Here is a 6,726-nt window from a genome sequence, read left to right on the forward strand (position 1 = left end):
TGTCAGAAGTTCAATCTGCAGATTCTGAGCAGGTTTTTAGCACCTAATGTATTTGCACTTAAAATGTTAAGTCTTGAAATGTTAAATCTATTATGCACACTATTTTTTTTCCTTTTGAATGTGTTGACCCACAAGACGAGGTGCTACAGCTGCAAAAAAAACAACAAATCAAATGAATTGCATGTGGTGTTGAGACAGCTCCATGAAGAATTAAATGTCTAAACAACACTGTACTTTCTCTGTGTAAAGTGTGATTAGCGGTGGCATTTCAAATCCTTTTAAAAGATAACCTTTGATGTGTACAGTGCATCATTTCCTTATTACAATATACTAGTGTGTTTGTATGATAACTGCATCAAGACGATTAACATGTCGCACATACTGTTTGCACATGTGAGTAGTATGAACATTACACATTATTTTACTTATATTGTATGTCTGAATATTCTTGTAATCCCCCTCTTGTAAACGCTCCATTTTAGCAACTTTCTCTTTAAAGCCCCCCCCCCCCCCCCCTCCTAACATAAGGGCACAAAACACCAGATGCTGGGGACGAAGGACACAAGGACACATCCTACTTGGAGGATGCAACAAGATTCACGGTTTTTGGTCTTCATTTGAACAAAAACCACTGAAACTAAGCATACAAGTTGATAATGGTAAATAATTACAGAACACAATATGATCAATATGCCAATATGTAAAAATCCTTCATGTTCGGGTGTGAATGTGATCGAGGGAACCAGACTTTTACATTCTTGTGTCACAGTGACATTGTTTTGTCCACAGCTGTGCTCATATCACACCTTCTCTCTCTCCCTCACACACACACACACACACACACACACACACACACACACAGACACACACACACCCATATACATATATATTACCATGTCTCTATAGCTCCTTAATTCATTAATGTCAATAATAATAATGCATGCACATTCGCAGAGAAAGCATGAAGACATCCCTTTGACCCTCTTCCCTGCCAAAGCCCATTTACCATGATGGTCTTGTAAACAAACTTCTTCCTTCTTCTCTAAACATCAGCCTGTCCAGCACAACCCCGCCTCCCGCTTGTTCCCCTCCAGCACACGCACACACACACACACACACACACACACACACACACACACACACACACACACACACACACACACACACACACGACCCATCTGCTTCTGCTCTCCAGACCTTGCATCTGGCCTGCCATGAACCATATCTCTGTTCAACACAAACACACATTTAAACACACACACACCCACGCACACGCACACACATACACCCACGCACACACACACACACACACACACACACTGTGAAGTATCAAAACAGAGAGGGCATGGCCGGAGATGTGACCTCCCTTCAACTCAGCAGGAAACACAGGGCAGTTTGAAACAGCAAAAACAAAAGCAAATCTGCTCCTGAAAGAGAGTTTGGAAAGGAGAGGAGGGCAGATAGAAAAGGAATTAAATCGTTGGTAGAATGAAAAGAATATTTTGAAGGGAAAAAAGCTCACTGTGGGAAGCTGGCACATCAACTGTTGCTCAGCCGAGGATGTGAAGAAAAAAGATGCCTCTCTCACCATCAGAAATACGTGATGGTTTGCAAATTCAGATGCGCAGGCTCCTCCAACACCATGCATGAACACAGCCCCCATGGTCTGCGTGTGTGTTCCTGCATGCAAAGCTTTTGTGTTGTTGTGAATTATCAGAAATCACCGCGTTATCACAGGGGTTTAATGTGCATTCAGCTGCACACCATGTGAGCTACAGTATCCGTTGCACTGATGCGATGCATGTGACACCGGGATGGCAATTAAACACACACACAAACACAAGCACACACAGCAGACAGCAGACATCTGGCGCATCCACGGTGTAACGACTGTGATGCAATGTTGGCCCTTTGGTGTCATAAACAGGGTTTATGTCACATTTGCGCACGAATGCACAAAGAGGTGCAAACACGTAGACTGACAAAGACAGTGACGCTGAGCTGAAGGGATTGGTTGATGAATTGAATAATCAGCAACTATTTTAAAACTGATTCATCCTGACTCAACAATGTGTTCTCCAGCTTCTCAAATGTAAGGATGTGCAGCTTTTCTTTGTTGTATGTGATAATGAAATGAACATCTTTAGGCTTAAGACTGCGATTCTGACAAAACTAAATGCCTCACGTCATCTTGGGCGCTTGGAAACTTTGATGGGCATTTGTCTTTGTCTTTGGACATTTAAAAGACAAATCATCGCTCGCTGGAGAAAACAACAGGCAGATTAGTCTTTTATGAAAGTAGTCGTTTGTTGCAGCCCGGGGGCAAGTGAACGGCAGCAGGAACACATGTCCAACACAACACCCAGAAGAGGACACACAAACACACGCTCACATGCTGTAGATAACAGAATTATCTAACTTGTACTAAGATGCCACAACAGAACATTTAAAAGATACGAGATGTGGATGTGCACACGTGTACGCCTGAATCCAGCTGTAAAAGCATTCCTGTTACCATGTATGTAGGATGCATGTGGTCCTTTGTCTTCCTGACCGTGTGCTGTTTAATTGTGTGTGTGTGTGTGTGTGTGTGTGTGTGTGTATGTGTGTGTGTGTGAGGCGCATGAGAAGTGTGCGAGGGAAGATGGGAAGGAGGCTGGCTGTCAGGATGTGGAGTCCATTGTCCGTCCGACAATGAAGCGATCGAGTCGGCAGGAGTCCTGTGGCTCTCTCAATGGAGGCATTAACATCTGGGGCCAGAGGGCTGCGTGATATGTGTGTGTGTGCGTGTGTGTGTGTGTGTGTGTGTGTGTGTGTGTGTGTCTTTGTTGCAACTGCCCTGGATAAAACTGGATTTTCATGGCTTTTTTTCCTGCCTGGGAATAATGCAGATGTCCGGAGGAATGTTTCAACAACCAAACTAGACTACCAGTGTTGTGTAATTTTCTCAGCGTATTTATTTGAAGGATTATTATGTCCATTCTTAAAGGTTTGTGAATTTGATTTTACAAATCAAAAAGGTAAGTGAAATGAATTTCGGTAGGATTATTCTCTCTACATCCCTCTATACTGCAAATGTCCATGTGCGCCTCGTGCGCTGAATTCTACCAGTTATATTACTCCCATTAATGCTGATCTTCATGACACGGCGACATACACAAACACACCAAACTATCTGCCGATATAACGCACCTCATAAGAAAGAAATACGACAAACTTTGATGAGAAAATAGCACAATTATGGAAGCAAGATCCTCAAACACTCGCATAAAGCCATCTGCCATCCCACAAGGCAATAACATGACTCCATTAACTTCTCCCACAACCCTTACTGTCTTTACTTTTAGGGCCACACTCCCCCTGTACAGTCTGAGAGGTAACTGGCAGTGGCACCATCCAGCTTGTAAAAAATAAAGACAAGGAAAAGAAAGACCCCCCACTCCTCCTCCTAAACCACCACACCTTTTTACACAAACCCATGCTCACGGGTCCAGTGTGGACGCCTGCCCACCTCCTCATCCTCCTCCTCCCCTTCCTCCTCCTCCTTAGTAATTACAATAATCACTCAACTGAAGCTAATACTTACTTCATTAAGAAATCAGGGAAGAGGGGGGATGTGGGAAAAAGCTCTTCAACATAATATCTCAAGTTAGTGAAATATTGTCACCATAAGCGCTTTATTTCTTGGAGTGTCAGCTGAGTAAGGGGGAAATCCAGGCAAGAAATGGCATTGGAAGTAAGCCGGGGTTGTTATATACTACAAAAATGAACTATTAAAATGTGTATTCATGTTCTCAGCAAGAGGCTGTCTACAATCATGCATCTTTGTGAGCAAAGAATTCTTAGTATTTATGGACTAAAACTTCTGTCTTCCGGCAGCCAACACAGGTCTCAAAGTAAGTCTGGATGGGAATATTGCATTGATGCCATCGAAGATGAAAGACACTGACAAGCTCATAAAGGCTCCTAAAAGTTCCTCACCACAAACACTCCACACATGGACATGCAAATCATTACATATGAAGGGCTCCCCCGCTTGAAGTGCTGCATACATGACATGTTAGCGCGCACACACACACACACACACACACACTACAGATGAGAAGTGCGATGTGAGTGCGTTATAGTTTATTGCGGGGCTGTGATTGTGGAGCTGGAGATAAACCCCGGAGTTGACTCTCTTCCAACCTCTCCTGGCCGCAGTGCGCTGTGTTTACGCGAAACGGGAGATAAAGTTGCACCACATCGAGCCCCAAAAGCACAACGTACAACACCGACATGACCTGTGGAGACGTCGCGTTGTATCTGACGGCGTCCTATTTCCAAGAAAAGGAGGCTTCATGGCAACAGTTGGAGATCGGGAGACTCCGGATCAGGATGTTTCTGTCTCTGTTTCCTCCGTCTCGCCTACTTTCAGCCTTTAACAGCAACTGCAACCACCATTACGACCAAAAAAAGGGCTAGAAACTTACCTTGTGATTACGGTGTTGGTGGTGATGATTAAATGAATGCGTCCTGCGCTTTTCCTCTCCGTCTTTCTCTGACGACCGATCCGGTATCCCGTCCACCCCCCCTCTCTCTCTCGCTCTCTCTCTCTCTTCTTTTCCGTTATCTCGGATTTGTTTCTGAATTGGGAGTTACGAATTATTCCTCATCCTCACCAAATTTCAGATGAATTCGCCCGCAGTTGCTCTCTCCTCGTTTCCTGTCTTTCTTTTCAAATGGTTGCACTATAAAGCGAATCGAGCCATATGATCCTGTCATTCAGCTCCTACACAGAGGAGCAGGCTCTCCACGCAACTCCCTCCCAAGGCTTTGTAACACGAAACCAGAGGCGGAGGAGGAGGAGAAAGAGAGAGAAAAAAAGGGGGAAGAAATAAAAGAAAGCGTGAATTTAATCCACTATCTGGGACGAGCTAGATGAGTCCGTCCGCCTCTCTGCGCAGAAGTTTCAGCAGTAGTCCGCACTGAACAGACATGCCGGCGTGGTCGTGGCGCTGCGTCTCTGTGCCAATCTCCACTGGAAATAGTGTGTGCGCGTGTACGTGTGCGTGTGCGTGTGTATGTGTGTGTGTGTGGCGCTGCAACGTGTGTGTGTGTGTGAGCCCCCCAGCCTACTTCTGCAGTACGCAGCACAGCAGGAACCTGGGAGGATTTCAAAAAAGGCACACACACAGGTCTCCGCCCATTAGCCTTTCGCAACAAGGGCCCCGGCGCAGACGAGGGGCCCCCCTAGCAGCCATTACACTGCTTGATTAAGACAGTTTCATTGTGTGGAAAGTGAAGGTCTGTTCTTGGCAAAGTGTTGCCTGACCTGAGACACTTCAAGGTCCTTTTTAACGGGGCTGGGGAGCAGGGTGGCCTGGCCGTCAAAGAGGCCATTGTTAGATTGGGGTTCCTGCGAACTTCCTGCCCGCAGAAGAAGCAGTGAGCAAGGCACCGGCTCGAAACATGTTTGTTACTCATCTTTTTTTATGGCAGAGAAAATGTTCCCCCGATAAATCAAGACAGCATCGATACAACAATATTATTATTGAGCTAAGGAAAAGACAATGATGTAAGAGGAAAAATAACAACACCCAGCAGTAACACACTGCTGATATACTCCATTACCGATTGAACTCCATTATTTATATTTCTTTCCCTAAACACTAAATGATGAATTGATTAGGTTTTCCAGCACACCACAGCACTGAGACCGCTCTTAAGGTCTTCACTGACATCCACTTAAACACAGACGTGGCAGAATGTTGGATTTCGTTAGATCTCAGTGCTGATTTTGACGCGATTGACCACAATAACGACTGGAAAACTGTGTGTGACTTTCTGGCGCAGTACTAAACTGGTTTGAATCCCAAAGGACAGGGACTGATTTACACTAATTACACATCTGAGTAGGCATAGATTGCATACGGAGATCACCAAGGCTCCATTCTTGGCCCTCTTCTGTTTTAACATTTGCTTCCACTGTCTCAAAACAACAAAGTAAGTTACCATAATTACGCAAATGACACACTCATTTACATAACCATATCACCAGGAGCTCTGTGTAAATGCATTGGTCAAATCAACAATTGATGAGCCAGAATGTTCTTCAATTAAATACAGACAAAACAGAGGTAATTGTTTCTGGAGCCAAGAAGGAACGATTAAAAGTCAGGGTTCAAGCTGTATTTAAAACTGACAGACCAAGTCAGAAATCTTATCCGTGTAGTCACGGTCTTTGATGTGAATTTTAAGAGCCACAAGACAATTACAACGTCAGCGTACTATCACCTTCAGAATATTTTAATGATTAAAGGATTCATGTCTCAGCTGGATTTGAAAAAAACATATCCATACATTTGTCTTCAGGTGACACGATAATGGTAATGGTGTCTTTCCAGATCTCTCTACAAAATCAATTAGACCTCTGCAGCTTATTCAGAACTGTTCGTTGTCCTCACCAAGACCGACAGAGTGGATCAAATCACAGTTCTGAGGTCTTTACGCTGACTTCCTCTCTGTCAAATCATTTATTTCATATCACAGGACGGTTCCAGGTCAAATTAGAAATCTGATCTTCTGCTACATTATGAACCATACGGACCTCTCAGATCGTCTGGCACAGGTCTACTTTCTGTTCCCACATGAAAACTAAACATGGAGGGGCAGCGTTCTCCTTTGATGCACCAGATATCTGGAACAAACGCAGGGAATACTGCAGGTCTGCCGCAACTCTAACTT

At 44.3% G+C, this 6,726-nt stretch overlaps 1 protein-coding gene across 2 annotated transcripts in view; it reads right to left on the minus strand.

Moving 5' to 3' along the window:
* Positions 1-5,010, minus strand: part of sema4c (sema domain, immunoglobulin domain (Ig), transmembrane domain (TM) and short cytoplasmic domain, (semaphorin) 4C) — an 84,300-nt gene extending 79,290 nt beyond the window's left edge. For both annotated transcript variants that reach the window (XM_068566274.1, XM_068566273.1), the window contains exon 1: positions 4,473-5,010. The gene's annotated coding sequence lies outside the window, so the exon portion shown is untranslated. The remainder of the gene's footprint in view (positions 1-4,472) is intronic.
* Between the last annotated feature and the right edge of the window lie 1,716 nt (positions 5,011-6,726).

Source organism: Clinocottus analis, unplaced genomic scaffold, assembly GCF_023055335.1.
Source record: "Clinocottus analis isolate CAN_PGR_092001 unplaced genomic scaffold, fCliAna1.0.p SCAF_7, whole genome shotgun sequence".
Lineage (NCBI taxonomy): Eukaryota > Metazoa > Chordata > Actinopteri > Perciformes > Cottidae > Clinocottus > Clinocottus analis.